At 42.5% G+C, this 24407-nt stretch overlaps 1 long non-coding RNA gene across 1 annotated transcript in view; it reads right to left on the bottom strand.

Annotated features, from left to right (window-relative positions):
* LOC131826883 (uncharacterized) overlaps positions 1-24407 on the bottom strand; it is a 198370-nt gene that overhangs the window by 38650 nt on the left and 135313 nt on the right. Inside the window, exon 3 of the long non-coding RNA XR_009351794.1 lies at positions 1498-1664. This is a non-coding gene — a long non-coding RNA (uncharacterized LOC131826883). The remainder of the gene's footprint in view (positions 1-1497; positions 1665-24407) is intronic.

Genomic DNA, 24407 nt, shown 5'->3' with positions numbered 1-24407 from the left:
ATCTTGGCCTGCTACTCCTCTTCCATCTTGACTCTCACTCAACACCAAGGTTTTTTTTAATTGTTGTTTTCTAAATTTTGTCAACTTAATAGCTGAAAAATAACTACTTGCTTTTTAAAATTTTTTTGCCATTCATTATTAGTGAGTGGAAATCTTTTCCCCAAGTGTCCACCAATAGGTCATTTGAATGCCTTTTCCCCAATTTGAAAGGCTATAGCCATAGATTTTTCAAGTTTCTTTGTAGCTGAACTTTTAAACATCTAATTTTGAATTTGCTTTCAAAAACTTAATAGTTTTCATAAATACCATTTTGTATGTAATTTCAGATAAGCCTAATTTTAATAGCTCCATTAATAGTCTTTTAGTGGCTATGTCATAGTTTACTGAGTGATTTCCTTGATGCTGACTATTTTGATTATTTCTCTGTTGTCTTTTCATTCACACATACACAGCAGCAATGTTAATAACACCCTTGGCATGAAACTATGTCCATATGTAGGTTATTCAAGTGGGGAAATGACCAGAAATGAAAACAATGATGCTAAAATGTGAGCCATCACTTAGTGCTTGGCACAATTTACTTTCCAAAAGGCTTATATTAATTTACACTCTTGCATTGCTTCAAAACCTTGAGTGTTTTCTGTACTATCCTCAAAAAAGGTAAATTGATGTCTGTTCTTAATGCCCAAGAGAATTAGATAGTCTAAGAAACCTTCTGTAATAGAGGCACTACTTTGCTCAGTGTGACTGCTGGATGGTTTGTGTTTTCACAGTCTTTCTGGGTGTGGAATCCACCCATGTGCTGCTCACACTGGAATGCCCTGACACTGCATTTAACTGCATGGTATCTGGAAACCACCAGTCTCAGAACAGAATGTGTCCTCAGTGAGGTGTTGATTCTGAACACCTGTTCCCATGAAAAGTATTCTAAACAAGGATCACATCTTTCCAGCAGCCATGGTGGCTTTATACAAGGACAAGAACATGCCCTAGTACATCCAGTTCACAGGGTTGCATGTACAGACTGAAGGTTAGAGACACAAGGGAGCTTCTTCCAGATTATTCTTAAATCTGTGCTTGTCATTTCTTGCTGCATCCCCCACAGTGATCTCCACATGTTAAGGAATAGGAAGAGAAGGAAAAATTCAACTACACATTTCACAACAGAGCACTCTTGCATGGACCATAGAGTCTGGGTCAGGGCAATGTCAGTCAAAGAGAAACAGCCTTTACCCAGAGACAGTGCTCTGGGAGAGAGTTGTCCACTGTCTTTTCTGCAAACTGAGTTGATGTTCCCTACATATATGCTAGAGAACATCTTTAGATTGAAAGAGCAGCATGCCTGAGTACTGTGCACAGCTTAATTGAAGGAATATTTCTGGACGATTGCACCATATGCTTTACATTTGCATCCAGTCTATAAATATCCCAGTAACAACTTGGGTCCATGAATATTATATTCAGAATGCTTTGCTGGAAACATCTTTCACTACTCACAGTCATCTGTTTATCAGTGTGATTGCTCATTGCCTCCTGTTGTGCAGAATTATCTCTATGATGAGGGTCATGTCAGAAAGAAGTTGCCCTGAGATCCAGGAATGGTCAAGAAGCCCATCTTCCGTGCTGTGTGCTCTTCTTCCACTGGCTCTCAGGCCGCTTCAGAGCTGAAAATGACAGATGCCACTTCTTTACCAAAGGCCTGGGTAGAAAGACACAGAATCTTTAACAAACCCCAAAGAGTCTGCAAGAAAGTAAGAATTCTGTGCACTCGTGGAGCTAACCAAAGACGGTAATGGGAGCTTTATATTTCTCAGCCTCACCACAAATCTATGCTGTTTGGATTATCTTTATTCCACCAATGGGAAACCCAAGGCTTATCAAGTTGGAGACACTTACCCTGGGACCAAGACAGGATTCTAACCTGGAGTTACTAACACCAAACCCCACTGTAACAAGCAGGACAAACAAACAAACAAACCCACCAAAAGCATTCCATCTGCCCACTGAAAAATTAGAAATGCCTACTATTTGTTTTTTGAATGCTAAACACCCATCTTTACAAAATGATCTTGCATGCACACTGTTATTTTCTACTTAGCATTCTTCTGAAAGGTATTTAGGGAAGTTATTTGTGTCTTCATTTTCTAGACAAGGAAAGTGAGGCTCAGAGAGGATATATGACTTGATCAAAGTCACACAGCTAGTAGAGACCAGATTGAGGAGTAGAACTTCAACTGGCCAATTTCTATATTGGTGTCATTTCCACACACTTAGGGTATAAATGTTATTTAGGAAATGTCAAGAATCAAGCCATGATCCAGAAGCATCAGAATGTGCCCAGGAGTCAAATCATTTTTCAGGTCCCATGCTCTGTAGGCAGAGTCCAGGTCAGAGCTGCTTCAGTGGTAGGCAGAAATTTGTGGCATTGAGTTACATCAGGAACAGGCAGGCCTGGGAGGAGCCCTGCAGAGGCAACCCATCAAAATCTCTCTGGATTCCAGAAGAGGGGTCCAAGTAGAAGAAAAAAAAAAAAAAGTGAGGCTCAAATAATCATTTATTTACCTAGCCCTGTAGTGTTTCCTTTTCTGCCCAAACTCCAAGCTTCGGGAGGCAGCACCCAGTGTGCTGCTTGCTACAGTCTTTGCTGAATGTGTGAATGAGGGAAGAGCTGTCAGACAGAAATGCCACCCTGACAGGCTACTGGGCACTGTGTCTCACAGGTCTGCAGTGTCAGGGCTAAGGCATTAGCCATGCATGCAGGGCAAGGAAAGGGTTAAATAGAAGGCAATGAGACAAAGCAATGTCAACCCTGGGGATGTTAAGGTCAGCACACACTGGGTCAGAAAGAGTCTCAGCTGCTTTTGCAAAAGTAAATATAGCCAACAGAACCTGCCCACACTACCATTCCACACATGAAGATCAACTTTATTGAACAGTGACCAATGGGGACAGGTCTCTACTCACATGACCTGACCTTCTCAGGGGAAGTATTAATGAACAAGAAACTGGTAAATCTATTTCACATGGAATTAGTGCCATGAAGAAAATGGTGTTAGAAAAGGAGTGAGAAGTGCTCATGTTAGCTTTGTTGGAGGGGGCTTTTAAAGAAAGAGGATCCAAGAGCCAGCTTGCTCTGTTGAAAACATGAGGAGGTCCCACAAGACCAGAGCAGGGTGAATGAAGTGAGGAAATATGAGGTTGGGCTAGCCTCACAATAAGTACCAGCTATGTGGTAGATCTGAGGGTATATTCTGAAGGTGACAGGAAGCATAGGGGTGGGAATGGCATGACCTGAATTTTGCTTCCCTAAAATCATGCTGACCTCTCCTGAGACATAGGCCCAAGGAAGGCCCAATGGGTTCAAGCAGTGTACAACCCCCACCATCACTGAGCATCTTGGGACCTGGCTTACTGTCCTCCTAATCTCTTCCTGCCTTGTCTGACTGTTCTTAGCTAGGATCAGAGACCCCAACTCTTCTCATGCCCCAACCCAACCACCCCTCAGAGTCCAAAATGTCCCAGCTTAGCTAAAAAGGCAATACTGGGAAGCCAACTAGAAGCTAATTTACATCAGTAAAACTCAATGAAAATGGATTGTCATGGATATAGGCAATGGATCAAAGAGAGAAAGTATAGTCCCAGATGTATGGAGTTTTTCCTATGCCCCCCTCCTCTGCTGCATTTTGGTTGCAGTGTGCTGGCCAGTGGCTGGGAGCAGCCTTACTGATTAGCTCAGATGGTCACTTGAACTTCAGGTCAAGGATAGCCCATGCAAAATAAGGCTGAGAAGTCATGAATGTCTTGGAGATTTTAGGAGACAAAAACTGGAAAGTCATGGCTTCTAACTCAAGTACCAGACCCAAGTCCACTGCTTGCCTCCCAGACCTCAGCCTGTTCACCCACACTCCAGACATCAGTTTGCTACCTACCCATACTCCAGAATTGAACCTCTTCTAAATGGACATTTAGAAAACAGTGTGGTAATAACCAAAAGCCAGAGGTGAGTATAAACTATATGCCAATCTCTTCTATTACCCATCTTCAGGGAGTTATCAAGCTGGGTAATGTGCATTCATTTGTTCTATCTTCTGTGTGCTATCACTGCTCTAGTTACTAAAAATATTGAAGAAAACAAGCCAATCCTCTGCCCTTACTGGATAAAATTCTAGTGGAAAACTGAAAATGTAGGATTATTTGCCATTGATCTTCTCCTGGTATTTCAGAATTTTGGCAAAAGCTTCAAGTGAAACCAGCAGATGATATTCCTATATTCCATAGCTAAGCATCAGATAGTGTTGGCCCTTATACTCTTGACCCACACCCACTTGTAATCGATGTGAGAGAATCTAGAGACACCATATGAGCAAAGGTTTCTTCAAAGATTATAGAAAAGGAGAATTTTGTGGCTTCCTTCCTTTCCCAAATAAGACACCCCACCCCCCTCTCCCCGCCCAACCAAAGAACTATTTAGAGTTTGGAACTGTCAGGTATGGTGACTCTGCATCCTAGCTGGATAGGAGCTGAGTTTCAAGTCTTCTGGGTCCCATGTTGTCTTAGATGTCCCAATAATCCTTGGGAGAATATGACGGCTGTCCCTGGATTGCAGGGAAAGGCATGACTAGAACCACCTAAAGGCAGAAGGAAGGGTTGGACACTTTTGATGAGATCAAGTGAGACAAGAATATAGAAGTTTTCCTGGCACAGAGGCCATTGGCAAGGTTTATGAATGGTCTGGACTCCAGTCTTATTCTCTATAACCCAAGAGAGCTGCATCCTAAGGAAAGAAGAGTCCTGGGGGAGCAGGTTTCTGATTTAGAGCATAGGAAGTACAGAGGACCCTGCCAGGAGTGTCCAAGGAACCCATTCTTAAGTTCCCCAAATGATGAAGGATGCTCTCCCTGTGACTGAGGGTTTCAACAAGTAACCACCCAAAGAGTCAGCCAAGTCAAAGAGTCTTTTGGGTCTTTTCTGTTCCCATCCCTAAAGGAACTAGAATGGAAAGGGAATAAGGAAGAGGTGGAACAAAATAATTAGACAAGTGGCCATACTCTCTGCACTGCTAAACTTCACCCTACAGGTCAGCCTGTGGGAATAGGAAGTGAAGCTTCAAGTTCACTGTGTGATCACAATGTCAACTAAACTAGCTAAATGTTTTCCCCCCTTGAAAGTCCTAAAAACATTATAGAATGTGAGATGATAGTGAATGGTGAGGAGGAAAAAGGGATGTGTCTGGGGGCCAGGAGGAGAGAATGAAACCCTTCCCTAGTTTTAATCCAACAACTATACACAGTTGAATAAACCAGTGTTGCAGAAAAAAATAATGTGAGGGATATGAAGTAATTGAGATGACAGGATGTCAGGCAGTGCCTGACAATAGTGGCTAGGTGCCTAGGAGACAACATAAAGTAAGATAAGGAGAGTAGTGTCACCAAGAGAGGGGCCCTCTGCAGACCTAAATGAGGAATGCTCTATCAGGGGACATAGGGAAGAGTTCCCTGTGATGAGCATCTCTTGAGTCCACACCCTCTCCATTCCTCCTGCACCACTCTTTATCACCAACCAGGACCTCCTAGTGGTCTTCCTGGTTCCCATCTTGCAATCTAGTCCCCATAATGATGTGATCCTTCAGAACCACAATCTGAGCAGGCCATCCTTCTACTTGAACTCTTCAGAAGTTTCTGTTCAATCTTAGACTAAAATCTCTAAATCACTAGGAAGATTTAAGTAGACCCTGAATTCTCTGGCCTTGGACTGATCTCTCTGACTTCCCTCTTACTTCTCTCTCAGTCATTCTGTGCCCCAATCTTCCTAAATGTCTTTCAGCTACTTGAAAGACCCAAGTAGTCTCTTACCTTCTGGCCTTTACACAACTTTACTCTATGCATAACATATTTTTTCCTTTTTTTTAAACCACCTTATTTTTTTGTTCCACTTTGTTTTCTTTTTATTATGTTAAATTTTATTTTTTATTTATTTTTTAAATTATTATTTTTATTATGCTATGTTAGTAACCATACAGTACATCATTAGTTTTTGATGTAGTGTTTCAAGATTCATTTTTTACATATAATACCCAGTGCTCCATGCAATACATGCCCTCCTTAATACCCATCACTGGGCCAAACCATCCTCAACCTCCTTCTCCTATAAAACCCTCAATTTATTTCTCAGAGTCACAGTCATAGTCTCTCATGGTTCATCTCCCCCTCCAATTCCCTCCCTTCATCTTTCCCTTCCTTCTCTTAATGTCCTCCATGCTACTCCTTATGTTTCACAAGTAAGTGAAACCATATGATAACTGACTTTCTCTGCTTGACTTATTTCACTCAGCACAATCTCCTCCAGTCCCATCCATGTTGATGCAAAATCTGGGCATTCATTCTTTCTGATGGCTGAGTAATATTCCATTATGTATATGGACCACATCTTCTTTATCCATTCATCTGTTGAAGGACACCTCAGTCCTTCCACAGCTTGGCTATTGTGGACATTGCTGCTATGGACATTGGGGAGCATGTGGCCCTTCTTTTCACTACATCTGTATCTTTGGGGTAAATACAGAGTAGTGCAATTGCCAGGTCATAGGATAGCTCTATTTTTTTTTTTTTTTTAAAGATTTTATTTATTTACTCGACAGAGAGAGATCACAAGTAGACAGAGAGGCAGGCAGAGAGAGAGAGAGGGAAGCAGGCTCCCCGCTGAGCAGAGAGCCCGATGCGGGCCTCGATCCCAGGACCCTGAGATCATGATCTGAGCCGAAGGCAGCGGCTTAACCCACTGAGCCACCCAGGCGCCCGGATAGCTCTATTTTTTAATTTTTTGAGAAACTTCCACACTGTTTTCCAAAGTGGCTGCACCAACTTGCATTCCCACTGACAGTGTAAGAGGTTTCCCTTTCTCCACATCCTCTCCAACATTTGCTGTTTCTTCCTTTTTCAATTTTTGCCATTCTAACTGGTGTAAGGCAGTATCTCAAGGTGGTTTTGATTTGAATTTCCCTGATGGCTCATGATGATGAACATTTTTTCATGTGCCTGTTATCCATTTGTATGTCTTCTCTGGAGAAGTGTCTGTTCATTTCTTCTGCCCATTTTTTGACTTGACTATTTGATTTTGGGGTGTTGAGTTTAACAAGTTCTTTCTAGGTCTTTGTCTGCAGTGGCATTTGCAAATATCTTTTCCCATTCCATGGGTTGCCTCTTTGGGTTTTTTTGACTGTTTCCTTTGATGTGCAGAAGATTTTGATCTTAATAAAAACCCAAAAGTTCATTTTCACTTTTGTTTCCTATGCCTTTGGAGACATGTCTCGAAAGGAATTGCTGTGGCCAATGTTGAAGAGGTTACTGCCTATATCCTCCCCTAGGATTTTGATGGATTAATGTCTCACATTGAGGTCTTTCATCCATTTTGTTTATCTTTGTGTTTGGTGTAAGACAATGGTCAAGTTTCATTCTTCTATAAATAGATGTCCAATATTCCCAGCACAATTTATTGAAGCGACTTTTTTCCACTGGATATTTCGTCCTGCTTTGTCAATGATTATTTGACCATAGAGCTGCAGGTCCATATCTGGGCTCTCCAATCTGTTCCATTGGTCTATGTGTCTGTTTTTGTGCCAGTACCATGCTGTCTTGGTGATCGCAGGTATGTAATAAAGCTTGAAATCAGGCAACGTGATGCCCCCAGTTTTGTTTTTCTTTTTCAACATATCCTTGGCAATGCGGGGTCCGTTCTGGTTCCATACAAATATTAGGATTGTTTGTTCCTGCACTTTGAAAAATTTGTTCCTGCACTTTGATCAGGATGGCATTCAAAGTATAGATTGCTCTGAGCAACATATACATTTTAACAATGTTTATTGTTTTGATCCATGAGCATGGAATGTTAATCCATCTTTTTGTGTCTACTTCAATTTCTTTCATGAGTGTTCTGTAGTTACTAGGGTATATATCCTTTAGCTCTTTGGTTAGGTTTATGCCAAGGTACCTTATGGATTTTGGTGCTATTGTTAATGTAATTGATTCTTTGATATCTGTTTCTATAGTTTCATTGTTAGTATATAAGAAAGCAACTGATTTCTGCACATTGATCTTGTATCCTGCCACATTACTGGATTACTGTATGAGTTCTAGTAATTTAGGGATGGTGTCCTTTTGGTTTTCCACATAAACTGTCATGTCATCTGCAAAGAGAGAGTTCAGCTTCTTCTTTGCCAATCTGAATACCTTTTATTTCTTTTTGTTGTCTGACTGCTGTTGCTAGGAATTCTAGTGCTATGTTGAACAAGAGTGGCAAGAGGAGGCATCCTTGTCATGTTCCTGCTTTCAAAGGGAACTCTGCCCAAACAGGATTACCGGAGTAACAGTGCAATAGGTCCCTCCTCCAGAAGACAGGCTGAAAGAATAAGAGGTCGAAAACTCTAAGGTCCATATAGGGACCTATAGGATGTTTATAAAACAGGTGCATCTTGCTTGTTAGACATTCTAACATCTCAAGCTGATTTAATGGGTGTTCAGAATGGTCTGGTAGATATCCAGCTCAATTCAGGGGACCAGAAATAGGGTCCCCTATTCCTCCACCATCTTGGCTCCCACCTATAAGTAAAATTTTAAAAGAAATATTTTTCCACCCTCTTCACAAAGTCAGGCCTTTCTCATCCTTCAAAATATCAGTATATCAAAAACGTCTTCCTGGGTCTCTGGACAAAGTTTTTTGTTCCTATGCCAGCATGCAAACTGTTCTTACTCCTTACTGCAATTGTGAAAATGTCTAGTACTGAATACTAGAAGCAATGTCTATATGGTCACCAGTGAATCCTCTGGTGACCAATATATGGCAGATAATGAACATTTGACATACAAATAACTGAATGAATAAATGGGTGAAACTATTTCAGGAAGGAACTCACCCAGGTGAATGCACAGAAGAAAGACAGTCTTAACCTAGTCAGCAGAACAACCTCCCCTTTCATTTGGCTAACACAGTCAGTGATGACCAGGGCCTTCCTTGAGGTCTCTGAGCTCTGCCTCAGCATGCCATGGAAAGTGAATGTTATCCCACACTTCTCCTTATAAAGGCCTAAAGCAGAGTGTTAGTGGTAGAGGCATGCTTGTAGCTTTGCCCTGGACCACAATGATGAGTGGTGAGGTTGCTAAGCTACCTACACCTTAAGGTGGAAGTGCGAAGACTGATGCTTTCACTGAAGTGGACTGCTTTTGCAACATTTATGCTTGTTTGAAGACTATTTTTGAGAGTGAGAGGGCGTAATTATCTTTAGTCATGTAATGAACCCATAAGAAATTAAGGGTATGCAAAGATACAAATGAATCTTAAATACATTTTACTAACTGAAAGAAGCTAATCTAAAAATGATACATTCTGTGTGGTTCTGTTTATATAACATTCTGGAAAAGATAAAACTAATAGACAGTAAACAGATAAGTGTTTGCCAGGAGTTCATCAAGGTGGGGCAGTGGGTAAGTAGGCAAAGTGCAGAGGATTTTTCATGGCAATGAAACTATTCTGTATAATCTAATGGTAGATACATGACACTGTGCATTCATCCAAACCCAGAGAACTTTAAACATGGAGAGTAAACCATAATCACTGCAAATTTGTAAAAAAAAAATCATTTAGGAGGTCAGGACACAGGATGGAATGCAGACCCTGACAAAAGAATCCAATTGTAATACAAATATACAAAACTACCTCATGAAAGTTGTTTCTCCTGCATGATGAGAAAGTGCTGCTCTAAGTTAACTATGGAAATGAGTGGAGTTTGTAAGATTAAGGGCAAGGAAATGTACATATAGACCATACTCTAACTAATGCAGTTGTTTTATTAAAAATTAAGTAAATGAAAAAAAAATTAAGTAAATGGATAGCAGATGGCTGGAGACAGGTTTCTCACTTTTAGAATGGGAGATTACTAAGAAGGAAGGGGAGACAGCTAGAATGATCTATAGGATATCAATATGAACTCATGTTTAGCTTAGTATAGATACAGATAGATAACATATATAAAAATATAGACATATGTATATATACAGGAGTTAGGATACACATGTGTATTTCCTTGCACCGTCAGCTGAGAAAGCCTAGAAGCAATGATATCCCAGTAACAGTAGCACACATAGCACCTTGATCTTGGTTTCTAATATTTTCCTCCAATAAAAGGAACCAGGGATCCCTGAAGAAATGACGATTCTAGAACTAGGGCAGAAAACATACAAGATAAGCCTGGAGCCACCGTGCCTGGATGGCTCAGTCAGTTAAGCGTATGCCTTCTGCTCAGCAAATAAGTAAATAAATATTGGATTATAACCCAAAATATAACATAAATATCCATGTCTATACTAATACAAGTCAATAAATAAATACACAAACATAAGAATTACAAATAATTTGTGTGATTACTCCACCCTTAAGGGTATGTAACATAATCTCCATTCCTTAAGTATGAGCTGTGCATAGAGACTTCTTTGCAAAAAGTAAAAAAGAAGGGAGGAAAAAACAAGAGTCATCTTACACAGAAGAAACCTTACAAACATGATCCCAGCCCAGTGATCGAGGTTAACCTTAACAGTGATATATTATGTTGACAGTATCTACTCTTGATGTGATGTGGTAAGACTGGCACTTTAGCTCTGTGGTCTTCCTCCTCAAAACCCACAACTCCAGTCTAATCATGATAAAAACATCAGACACATTCCAACAGAGGGATATTATATAAAATGTCTTGCCACTATGCCTCAACACTGTCAAGTTCATACAGAAAAAGTATGAGAAACTGTCACAGTGGACAGGAGCCTAAGGAAACTCAATGACTAAATGTAATGTGAGATCCTGGAAAAGAAAAGGGATGTTAAGGAAAAACCAAGAACTGAAGTGACACATGAACTTCAGTTAATATTAATGTAATGACAGTGGTTCATAAATTGTGACAAATGTACCATATTAAGTAAGTTCTTACTTTAAAACTGGGTGTGGTATATATGGTATATATGGTATCTCTATTATCTTTGTGACTTTTTCATAAATCTAAAACCATTGTAAGTATACATAATTCATTTCAAAAAAAAGAAGGACCAAGATCTCTACCTCTCCCCAAAAAAGCAAGCCCTTCACTTTTCCCTCAATTATTTTTCGGTATTAAGACAGCCAAAGGGCACCTGGGTGGCATAGTTAGTTGGGTGCCTGACTCTTGGTTTTAGCTCAGGGTTGTGAGATTGAGCCCTGTGTCAGGTTCAGTGTTGAGTCTGCTGAAGATTCTCTCTCCCTCTCCCTCTGCACCTCCCATTCATCCTCTCTCCTCTCTCTCTCTCTTTCAAATAAATAATCTTTGGAAAAATAAAAAATAATAAAAAAAATAAAACAACCAAGACAAGATGAAGGACAGAACTGCTAAGGCGCTCATGGGTTCTTATCTGTGAAATGAGATTTCCTGGGGCCAAGAACCTATTGTCCAGACTCCTTCCACACCATCAGTGCTGCATCTGTCCACCATAAAAGACTTACTTTCCCTTTGGCTTAAAGTCAAGTCTGCAATTACAATGCTTCTAATACACAAGCCTCAAACAGCCAATGAAGATCATGGGAGACAGAATGAGGAAGGAAAGTTCTGACCTGAGTCTCTGGGATTCCATAGGATGGTGATACGATCTTTAAGGAGCCACCTAACTTCTTTGAGAGTATAAGAACTACATTGCTGTGTAGTTGTGACAATGAACTAAAAGAACAAGCATTAAAGTAGCCAGCACATCATAGATGCTGAACCCTGTCATTATCAGTAATGAACTCATAACTCAGGCTAAGTGGCCAGACCACACACCACTGGGGCCACACAGAGCAGTCATAAAATAGAGATTATCAGGCCAAACATGGATGGTCTTCATGCAGCATGGCCAATATCATAATGAAGAGAAATTTTTACCCTGTATCGTTCTCTATATGCGGTCAGATGGGAAGGGATTAGCTTTGGGCGTCATGTAACAGTGGAGAAATGACCTTGTTAAATAGGAGTTTGGGGCTAGTATTAGTTTATTCTAGTTCCCACCTTGTAGTAGCCAGTGCTTTCAGTAGAAACAGAACTGATAGGAGACAGAAAGATAGACAAAAAGATTAAGATTTCAAGGAACTGGCTCACAGAATTGTAAATTGACAAGTTCAAAATCTGATAGGGTGGGAAAGGAGCCTGGATACCCAGTGAAGAGTTGGTGTTGAAGTTCAATTTCAAAGGCAATTTGCTGGAAGAATTCCTTTTCTCTTCTCAAAGATCAGTTTTGTTTTGTTTTATTTTCTCTTAATGACTTCAACTGATTGGTATGGCCCAACCACATTATGGACAGTAATCAGCTTCACTTAAAGTCTACTGATTTAAATGTTAACCTCATCAAAAAACACCCTTCCATATGGGTGAGTGCTGTGAAATGTGTAAGCCTGATGATTCACAGACCTGTACCCCCGGAGCAAATAATACATTATATGTTAATAAAAATAATTTTTTTTTAAAATACCTTTCCAGGGAACATCTAGACATAGTAGAGCAAATATCTGGCACTCCAGCCCAGCAAGGTTAACAAATAAAACAAATCTCCACACATTGGCTGAGCCAGCTCTTCTAAGCATCCAGAAGATGACCCACCTGGCCTCCAGATGTCTCTCTCCTCAGGGTAGCTTAGTTTATTTCCCAGGTATGCAACAATAATCATAATGATAATAATAACAATAAAGTTTAAAATAAAAGTTTTGAAATAAGAGTCTGAATTATTAGAGATATCACCACTGGGTTCCAAATAAAGTCACTTATAACTGAATGTAGAAGATCCCAGGTCCATGAGGATAGTGGCAGAGGCTGGGAAGAGTCTGGGTCTTTGCCTGCCAGCCCAGAGCAGATCAATGGCCTGCCTGCCCAAGATAAATCTGAGCAAGAAGTAAGCTTCCATTAGATTTCACCTCTCAGATTTCAAGTCGTATCTACTTTAATAATATAAAATATCTAGGTAGGCAGTAAGAAAGTGCCAGATGCACAGAAGGAGAACATTTGTAAAAAAGTTAAGAGAGGAGCCTTGAGATTCCCAGGGGGAAAAAAAAAAAGTAAAGCTTAAATTCACTCTCCACTCCTCTCTACTCCTTTGCCCACAGGACTACAAGGTCACCTCTTAAGGAGCAGAGTTGCAACATCCTGTAGGCAAGGGGGTAGAACAATGCCTGGCATAGGACAGGGCTGAGTTCCTGGGCCACATTAGGCTTCAAGGAAAGAGCTGTCCTTCTCAAGAAAGGAGATCTGGAGGTCTCTCATGGATGGCTCTCCAACATCCCCAGAGGTAAACATCCACTCACCTCTGGCACCCTCTCTGGGCAGCATGGGTGGACAGATAATTCATTCGAAGTATCAGGAACCACCTTCTTGTAGCCATAATCCTACTAAAGCAGGTAAAAGATGTTCCAGAGAGAGACAAATGTAAAGGCCTGGAGGGAGCAGAGGGAATGGATATTCCAAGGTGGCAATAAGCAGGATGGGAAGACACAGAGTCCACACCCTGAGGAGGCAACCTGGACAGGGCATGAACCCCAAGGTGTGCGATGAGTGTAATACAAACACTCTTTCCAGGGCCTCAATTACTTTTTCTGAAAAGAGAAAAAAATAGAGCTTTCTCATTAATATTAAGAGAATATTTTTTACTGTTATATCCCCAGAGCCTAGAACAGTACCCACCTAGAACATAATAGCTATTAAATATTGGTTAAATGAAAGGAAAAGGGAAGGAAGGTAGGAAGGAAAGTAGGTAGAAAGGAAGGAAGAAAGGAAAGAAGGAAGAGAGGGAGGGAGGGAGGGAAGGAAAGAAGGGCGGAGGGGGGGACAGAGGAATGGATTTGGAAGTCTCTCCCTGGAAACTTTTCCTGACCCCTTCAGCCTCTCCTACACTCCTACTGCCTAGAGTTTGGTATTGAACACCTGTCCGTTTGACTCTAAGAAAGCTATATGGGGCACCCGGGTGACTCAGTTAGTTAAGTGTCTGACTCTTGATTTTCTTAGGTCTTGATCTTGGGGTCATAAGTTCAAGTCCCACACTGGGCTCCACACTGGGTGTGGAGCCTACTTAAAAAGAAAGAAGAAGGAGGAGGAGAAGGAGAAGAAGAGGAGGAGGAAGAAGAAGAAGGAAGGGAAAGAGGAGGGTGAGGGGGAGGAGAAAAAGGAGAAGGAAAAGGGAAAGAAAGAAAGCTATACACAGTGGTTACAGGCACCAGCTTCGGTGTGCTTGATCTGCCCCCACTAGTTGCATGGAGAAGTCCACTCAATCTCCCTGAGCCTCAGTTCCTTCCTCTGTAACATGAGAAGGTGACAGAGTTGTAGCAAAGTTAAATAGGATAATGTGTATAAGGCACTAGTACACAATACCTGACTTAGAAAAGTGCTCAAAAAGCTAATAACTATGACTGCCTCTCTGCTCTTCCCCCAGACACTGTGAGTACTTCATGACAAGTGCCCAAGTCCTACCCAGCTCTGAGCATCCAGACCTGGCCCAGAGTACATTGTACAAACATAGTGAATTTGCTGAATGAATGACTGAAGAATGCAGCTGGCACAAGGAGGAATTCTACACATGTGTGGAAACCCAGAGATCTTCCATCTCCCTTCCACCAGAGACTCGGTTTCTTTACTGTGTGTCACTGACCTGCAATCAGTCAGCTCAGGCCAATTATCAGACAACCACAGACACCAGGCCATTAGATGCATCCTCCTTCCTCCACAGGGAGGAGGCTGCTTGCCTGCATGCAGGGTAGCCTGCCTCTCCTGCTGAGATGGGGCATGGTGCCCCAGGGTGGGGGTGGGGAGCTCTGCATAGACCTCAGGGCTATGCCAGGTTTAGTCACATGATCTTTCAGAAGCTTTACTAGCCATGAATCATTAGGAATCTTCCCAGACTTGTGTGATCAGAAAACACTCTCTCCATCATTGTTAGCACCACTTACTAATCAGTATCCACAGGAACACAGGTTGGGAGGAAGCAACACCTGGAGGGTTTCTTTTGTTTATTTATTTTTTAGTTAACATACAGTGCAGTATTGGTTTCTGGAGTAGAATTCAGTGATTCATCACTTATATACATACAATACCCAGTGCTCATCACAGCAAATGCCCTCCTTAATACCCATCACCAATCTAGCTCATCCCCCATCCTGGAGGGTTTCTTTAATTTAATATTAAACATAAGACCTAAAACAACAGACAGATGGTTGATAGGGGTGACAGGCATGCTCTGGAACAAGTCCTGTATTGGATTTACATGCACTTCTTTCCCTCATTAAAGCACAGCAATAGCCCTTGGCCAGTGGGACCAAGGCGCCTGCCTCTGTCCTGTCAGTCAGGATTTGCCACTTGTATTGTCTGATTCTGGTGGGTCCCAGTGGTTCTTTCTCTGGCAGAGCTGGCTCTGGCTGACCCTGCCCTGGAGTCCCCTCCCAGAAACCCTCAGTCTCTGTTGATGCACTTGCTCAAAGTTCCCTCTTCACACAATTCTCTTGCTAATGGATCACAGCAGCCTCCTGCTGCACCCAGCAATGCAGCAGTCCAGGCAGGGTGACTAATCCTATTCTTCCTGCAAGGAAAAAACATAAAGAAACTTTCTGGACTGAGAACCATTCCCTGCAAAGGCTAAAAATGGAGATTCCTTGACATTTTGTGTACAATCACAAACATACCAGTAGTTCCCACTTATGAGTGCCTGTACAGTATGTGCTAACAGTGTTCACTATGCCTTGAGGCCTCCCAGCAACCTCAAGACTGGTATTCAAAGCTCCATTTTACAGATGAGCAGAGTGAGATTCAGAGAGGTTGACTTGTCCAAGGTCACCCAGCTAGAAAGTAGGGGAGATGAACTCTGAACTGAACTCTTGTCCTGCCCCATTTGACATGGCTCCATACCTCTTCTGGCATCCTTGCTAGTCACCCAATAGTGCCCTAAACACTACAGACACTAGGCACAGGTGAGTCAGGTTTAATTTGTCTGTGAAAGTGCCTAGCAGTAAAAACATTACTTTTTCACAACACACAGGCAAGCAGGACCCAGATGGGGTGATAGATTCTCTTGATACCTGAAGTCCCCAGGGAGCCTCTTCACACTCCCTTGCTGGGAATGGCCTCCCTGTCCTGTCAGGGCTCTAGCCCAGGGGCTGAGCACTAGCATCCCTCCAGCGGTGGCAGCAGCTCTATGACCAGAACTGTCTGGGTCACAAGGGTTCTGTTATGCCCGCTAGTCCCACCCCACTCGTCCCCAAGCAGCAGACTCTTGCCAACTACCCATACCTGAGCTGGGCCGGGGGCGGGGGGGGTGGTGCTATGAGAGTAGTGGTTGTGGACTAGCCAGGCTCTGGACAGGAGGCTTCCACTCATCTAGAACAGCATCACAGAGCTATATTTGGGGTCAAGGAGGCTGACTGCACATCTACAGGAGGTGGTTACAACATTCTACTTGCCATTTGATACACATTCCAACCACCTACTTCTCCTTTTCCTATTTCACATAGACATTTTCTCTTTATACAGTCACTAAACTTTTCTAATTATAGCAAAGGGGAAACAAACCACATCCCACAGCTGGAGACACATTTTGTTCATAATTAATTAGAACTAATTGATCAAATACCTTTCCTAATGTGCGGTTTTATGGTCAGATTGAAATATAACTCCAATCCACCCTAGCAGGACTTTCGGTCCAGAGGAGATATTGCTCATAGCAAAGGATCACAGAGGAAGTCGAACACTGCCTTGTTGGAGCAACCAGGCCTGCAGGGATAAACCTCTGCCTTACCTGACCACCCATCCCACCTGCCACATGTGGAGGAGAAGGAACATGGGCATGGAGTCTACATCACTTAGCTCTATGCCCTCATTCAGCAGATGTTTTCTGTCCCAGGTACTCTGTGAGACCAAGGGTTGCAGAAGACAACATAGCCCTCTGAAGGGTCTGATCAAGGAGGCAGCCAAGACAGTAAATAAATAAAAAGCATGCTATGGAGTTGAGTGCAGGTGGGAGACCCAGCCCAAGAATGAATCATCAGGGATTCCCACCTTCCCAGGACTGCCCAGATTTTAGAGTCACTCTTGTGGCTACTTCTGTGCAGCTCTCTCCTCTATAGCATTTTACTGGATAGTCCTTTAACCATTTTCCTTAACTTTATTTTGCAAGAGCAAAAACTACTGTTCATCCTGAGATTGGTTTGGCCTTTGGAGATGAAGCCAGAGGAGACCCACCTGAGCCTGTGGGCTGTACAGAAGAAGGTCCATACAGCTTTGGCTTTCAAACTCCTGCTAGGTTGATTTTGTTTGGTTCTTACCAAGTAAGACCATATTATCTTTCACATCATATTCGACTTTTTCTTTTTTTTTTTTTTTTTCATCTTACAAATGAAAAATCTAAGATAAAGAAGAGGCTAATGTCCTTGCAGCAAGCCCAGAACTAACTAGTGTCATGTCCTGGGTCCATGGTTGTCTGCCTCTGCTCCCTCTTGTCCCCAGTGAGGCTGCTTCTTCCTAAAAGGCTCCTTGCAGAGAGAGGGTGGGAAGGCTTTCTGGACAAGTCAGGCCTTCCCTGTTCTTCACATTCCCCTTAAAGTTAGGAGGCCAGCAGAAGATTCCCTTTTGTCTCTTTAAACGTCAGACCAATTTTGTACTCAAATAGGGTTATTATAGACTCAAAATAAATGAGTATTTATGCCAGTTTCACTTAATAGAAAATGCAGTTCGAACTGGCTGAAACAATAAAAGATGTACAGCCTCTTTCAATGGAAGAGCAACAGAGGTGTGTTTTTCATAACAGCTTTCTACACAATTACAGCAGGGTCCTTCTGCCTCCATTTATTTCCCCACTTCTCAGTGTACAATGTGTCCTCGGAGCCACCAGCAGGCAAGGCCACAGAATAGTCCCTCCTTCTGCCACCAAACCCTGATCCTGACCCTGATTTTTCAGACCTACAGAGAGGGAGAACACTATATAAGGATGGGCTCAGGCATGGCAAGGAGGGCCAGAAGAGCTGTTCTACCCCCAGAGATGGACAGAGTTACAGGAAGACAACCACCATGTCCACCATGCCTTCTCTTCACTGATTTTCTATGATTTTAAAAAGATATATTTATTTTTCAGATTATACTGAAACTATAAAGCAAAAAATTAGAGTCAATCAACCTCATTTCAAGCTGTTACTGCCATAAATACTTAAATGTATTTTCTCCTTGTTTAAGGTTTCAATTTGATCCCCATAATTCTTGCTCCCTCTCTCTAACAGCAGTCCTAACTTTTATTAGGAGAGGTCCTCCCCAGCTAGGCCTGCTTGTGAGTGGGCGGGGCTCGCTCCACCAGGCTGGAAGAGCAGCTCAGCAGAGCCCAGCAGGTGGAGGACCGCCCCCTTCTGGCTCAGGATCCTCATGTGACCTCAGCCCATCCAATTAGAAAGAGCATTAGGCCTTGTTCTTAGAATGTGGGAAAGATGAGATTTTCCCTCTTTGCTGCTACACTTGAACCTTGGGAAGGCTCTCAACCGTAAGAAATGCTACCTTGGATCAGAATCAAAACACAAGAGGTGACACTGAGAGATAAAAACATAGAAGCGGATTCTGATAACTTCAGAGAAGCTGTGCATTAAGCCATTCCTGAGGCCCAACATACCCCTAGACATGAGGTTTTCTTGCCTATGCTAATAAGTGGCTTTGGTTTTCTGTCAAATATCTGAATTCTAGCTGATACAACCTTTTCAGTACGTGGATGTTTGACCCTGTGTTATCAGTATAGGTCTGTGTCCTCATCCTTAATTATTTCCTTAGGCTACGTCCACAGGCATGGAACTAAGTCAAGGGCTTTATTTGTAAGGTTTTCCATACATCTTGTCAAACTGCCCTCTAGAAATGTTGGATCAATTTATTCCCTACCATAGTGCAAGAGTGCTTTTCTCACCACATAATCAATAGATAACTAGGGAGTTTTGAAAGCTTTAATTTGATAAGCGAGCTAATTCTGCATTCAAGTATATGCAATTTGTATACTTTACAATGCAAAATTAGACGTGTAGCCCTGCTGTGCACACCGCGGAACGCGCTCCCACCAAAAAGCTCTGTGGGGTACGAGAAAAATAAATGGGCCTACAGCCATGCACATGAGACTTCCGCCTCTGCCCGACATGGATTCACCCAGGGTGGAAAGGTGCCATTTAGGGATGGGTGCTGCCCAGCAGCAGATAAACCTGAGTCTTCAGACTGGGTGAGAAGCAGCGTGCACCTGGGATGCAGAGTTAGAGATCCAGAGACTCGACTTGCTTTGGGAAAACGCAGCTGCCTCAGCCAATCAGAACCCCAAGCGTTTAGACTAGAGAGCCAGACCTCAGGTCATTCTCACGTGGGAAGACTGCAGGGTCAGCAGAGGCATTCAGCTTCCAAGAGGGAAAGATGGCAGGGTGATTCCTGGGTCCCAGTGTCACTGTGGGGCACTCTGTTGTTTCCAGGTCTAGGGGCAGCAGCTGCACTGGAGGGTCCTCTCTGAGCCGCTCTGCAGTGTGTCCTGCTGCCGGCCTCCCTCATTCCAACCCCATTTCTTTTCTTTTCTTTTTTTTTTTTTTAAGATTTTATTTATTTGACAGAGATCACAAGTAGGCAGATAGAGAGAGGAAGGGAAGCAGGCTCTCCACTGAGCAGAGAGCTCGAGGCGGGCCTCCATCCCAGGACCCTGAGATCATGACCTAAGCTGAAGGCAGAGGTTTAACCCACTGAGCCACCCAGGCACCCCCCAGCCCATTTCTTAAATCTGGTTGTGGACTGTCCTGGTGATTTTGAGTCCCTTGGGTCTTTGAAATAAATCTCTTAACTTCCTGAAACAGCCATTCTGTTTCTTTTGCCAACAATCAAGATCCCTGGCTGATAAAGCTACAAAAATTTTCTGACAGTGTGTTTCTGCATCTTGAAGCTACAGGCTACATGCTGTCTGGAGGGCAAGCCAGAAGGAAGATCCTTATGTCCAAAGCCTTGGAAGGGAGGAAAGGCTGAAATGGTGGCGAGAGCCCCCTCCCTCCACCTTCTGCATCAGTGCTACTCCCACATGGAAGCCTTCCCAACCCCAACCAAATCCAAGCCCCAACTTTTTCCTTTGATAACAATTTTCAAAATTTGAATTTAACTATTTGCTGAAGTCTTTGTTCTGTGGCATGTTGGTAATGTCGGTAATGGCAGAAATCAGCTTGCCTCTGCTTACTCTTATATCCCAGTATCTGGAGTGGTGTTGGGCACATAGCAGCACTCAGTAACTGTGTGTGAATGAGTGAATGAATTAATTAATTAATGATAATATTGTGTTCCATATTTCTTTCCTTAAAAAAGCTTTCTGTCATGTATCAATCTGCATGCTGCTGTTGCCGTGACCACACATCTAGGGCTTTCCTCTGAACTTTGACTCCCCCATCCCACCTCCCTGTTTCCTGAAAGGTAGATTTTGTTGTTCCCCCTCAGATCCACTACCTTGAATTTCATTATCACCCTTCTCTGAGCAATCCCGTACTCTACCATCCCACTCCTTCCATTACCACTGTTAAGCCCAAGTCATGCCCTGACACTTGAGTGAAATAAGTATTATGTTCTCTCTGCTCAATGCTCACAGGTGACTCATCACCAGTGCATCCTGTTTGAAATATCCAGGAGTCCAGGGCACATTTACAGAATTTGGAAAGACTTTAACCAAGAGCCAGAAGAAAGAGCAGGTTGCCACAGATACAGGTGGATGAGGTACAGAAAAGTCCTCAGAGATGGAGACAAGGAAATCACATCTCCAGGACCTGTCTCAGGGGGAGACCCGTTAAAGTCAACAGAAAGAATATTCACTACAGGGTCACCACAGGCCTGTTTAACTGAGCAGGGTTTGCATCCAGGGGCCAGAGCAGACTAGGAAGCAGGGACAACCTCCAAGGAAGGGATCCAGGGTATTGACCCCCTTATGGCTTGTTCTTCCATGGATTCATTACATTTGCTGTCTGAGTCCTGGTCTTTCAGAATTTTCAGGCATCAGGTGGCCAGCCTTCCATGCAGACACACACACACACACACACACACACACACACACACACACACACAGAGTTACGATTACCTGTTGCTGCATAACAAACCATTCCAAAACTTAGCAAATTAAAATAATAATGACATTTGTCCATAAGGACAGCTTATCTCTGCACCACCTAGTATCAGCCTGTGGCCTCAAAGTCTGGGCGGGAACCCCTGACGCCTTCCTGGATCACATATGTAGTGATGGCTGTTGACTGCCAACCAGGGACTGGGGCTGGAGCACTGAGTCTGGCATCCTGTGTGACTGCCTGTCTTCTTCACAGTGTGGTGGCTGGATCCCCAGTGAGCACCTCAGCAGAACAAGGCAAAGACTGTCCTGTATGCCTTGTATGACCAGCCAAGGAAATTAAATACCATCAGTTCCACCATGGCCACAAGGTCAGCAGATCCAAGGGGAAGAGTATCTGTGTCCCTGTAGAGAGCACATGTGAAGAGGAATACATATATAGATGATATGATACATAGTGCTCTTCCTAGCACTATGTCACCTAGGGTGACACCTTAAATGTGGGTGGTAAGTATATCATCTATGTACATATCACCTATGGTACACCTATGGTATCTGTGTACCATAGGTGATAAGGTACATAGATGGTTCATAGATGAAGGGTACATAGATGATATACTTACCACCCACATTTAAGGTGTCACCCTAGGACGGTAAGAGCATAAACAGGGCTGGGAGACAGCAGTGAGTATACACTGGTAGACGTGGTTTTTGTCATAGCTTTGCATTTGGCCACTTGACAATAGGTATAATTTCAGTTGTATTATATAAATGTCTTAAAATCTGTATTAGTTTTCTATTGCCTCATAATGAGTTATAACCAAACAGTGAGTTAAGATGACACACATTTATTATCTTGTGGCTCCTGGGGGTCAGGAGTCAGAGCCCAGCTCAGCTGGGTACCTCAGGGTCACTCACAGTCTGCAGTCAAGGGCAGCAGTCTTCCCAAGGCTGGATGGGAAATACTGCCTCAAAGCTCACTCACAAGGCTTAGTCCTCACTGCCTATTGAACTACCTCAGTTTCCTGCTGGTTGCTGGATGTAGGTCACCTTCAGCTTCTTCCCATATGGGTCTTTCTGATGGGGAAGATTTCTTCACCCAAGTGTAAAGGCCTAGAAGGCTTTAGGGAAAGAACCCTAATGAGGTCATAGGCACAACATGTCATTTCTTTTATCCAAGGGGTCAGGATTGAGACATAAAAGAAATTGTCATTTCTTTTATCCAAGGGGTCAGCCCACTTGCCAGCAGGAGGTAACTGCCAGGAGGAGGTGGAATGCTGGGGGCCTTGTCAGATACTGCCCATCACAGGGTCTAAGTCAGTTTTTCCCACTCCCAGCCAGGGTTCCTCCTTACACCCTACTCTCCTGATGATGAAGTAGATGTAAATAAATGGTGGGAGCACCACAAATACTGTTTGGGTTGAGTTAAGTTGGTGGCCAATATACAGGGTGAATGATATAGTATGAAATTTTACAAAATTTAGTTTGCAAAGCACCTTAAAAACCATATTCTCATTCAATTGTATTTCAAAACTAGTCTCTTTCTAGTCAATATTTTTATTTTACTGAACATATTAAAGGATCCATAGATAGAAATGGGACAACCTGTTCATGTCCGTTAAGTCTTTTCTTACAAATGTTAAAAACATATGTACATGATAGCATTAGATGTACTTCTTAGAAATTGTCACATCCTTTTATTAAATTAAGTCTACTCCTTACCCAGGCTTTGCTCTTCCCCATCTTTTTTTGTGACTCTGTAGGTCTCTTTATATCATTTATGTAAGTTGTGTCCTCCCAAGGACAGAATGAAGCATTCTAAGTATAGCTTATTGTGCAGGCATTTCACCAGTTGGGTCTTTCCTGCCCCTTGTTTCCCTCTGATGGGAGAGGGTTCAGGAGGAGTGAGCTGGGGACTCTCCCTAGCACACAGCACAAGTCAGGTCCTGAGGAATAGGAGAAGACTATTCACAGGATGGACCTGCTCCCAGGAGGCTTCCACTGCTGAAGCATGACCTGCCTGTTGCCCCTGGAGTCCCCTGCATCTTCTATGGCCAGCCAGCATACTTTTACCTCCCAGGGCAAGCTTAAGTTATAGGTATCTCTAAAGTGTCAGCCTTCTTTGGATTTTACCCTTCCCATCTGCTCCTTGGTTGTTTTCTTGGTTCATGTCAAACCTCCAGGACCTTTTCTCCTACCCTTGCTTGGACATCCTTATTACTATGTTTACATCATCCTTTTGTGATTTTCGAGACCCTTCCAATTAAAAGAAAACACCTGGTAATTGTGAGTTCCCACTTTGCATGGCTTTCTCCAGCCTCAATGAACATGATGTTGGAGGAGAAATCCTAGTTGGTTTACTCAGAGCCTTTGTTTTTGTGTGTTTGTTTTTCAACTTTTTATGTTTAAATTAATTACAGATTCACAGGAAGTTTCAAAAACAATACAGAGAAGTCTCCTGTACCCTTCCACTCAATCTTCTATAAGTTACATTTTCCACACAAAGAGTACAATATCAAAACCAGAAAACTGACCCTGTCATAAAGTGTGAATATAGTTCCATGCCCTCTCATCTCCTGTGTAGATTCAGATTTCAACCACCGCAATTGAGATACAGAACTATTCCATAAAGATTTCTTTGGTGGTATAACCTTTATAGTTACACACACACACACACACACACACACACTCCCAAATCCCTAACTGGCAATGAGGAATCTGATTTCAATCTCTATAATTTTGTCATTTTGAGAATGCTCTATAAATGGAGTTGCACAGTGTGCAACCTTTTAAGATTGGCTTGTGTCATTCAGTCAAATATCTTTAAAATCAGTCAAAGTTGTTGAATATATCAGTAATTTGTTGCTTAGCATGGCTGAGAGATACTTCCTAGGATGAATGTACCACATTTAACTCTTCACCTATGGAAGGACATTCAGGTTGTCCTCAGTTTTCATCTATCACATGTAAAGATGTTATGAACATTCTGTGCAGACTTCTGTGTGAATATGTTTCTTTATCTAACTAAATGTACAAAATGATTGCTGAATAAGTGCTCTGTAGTTTTTTAAGAAACTGACAAATTATTTTCCAGAGTGGCTAAGCCATTTCACATTCCACCAGCAATTATACAAGATCCAGTTTTTTCACATCCTCATCAGCATTTAGTATTGTCGTTACCTTTTTATTTTAGGTGTTCCAAAAATAGAACATAGATTAGAAATTAGATCTCATCATGGTGTGGTCTTAATTTGCATTTCCTACTGGCCGATGGTGCTAAACAGTGTTCCATATGTTTCT

This window comes from Mustela lutreola, chromosome 3 (assembly GCF_030435805.1).
Source record: "Mustela lutreola isolate mMusLut2 chromosome 3, mMusLut2.pri, whole genome shotgun sequence".
Taxonomy (NCBI): domain Eukaryota; kingdom Metazoa; phylum Chordata; class Mammalia; order Carnivora; family Mustelidae; genus Mustela; species Mustela lutreola.
Note: the sequence above shows the minus strand (reverse complement) of the source record. Positions and strands in the feature narration are given on the sequence as shown.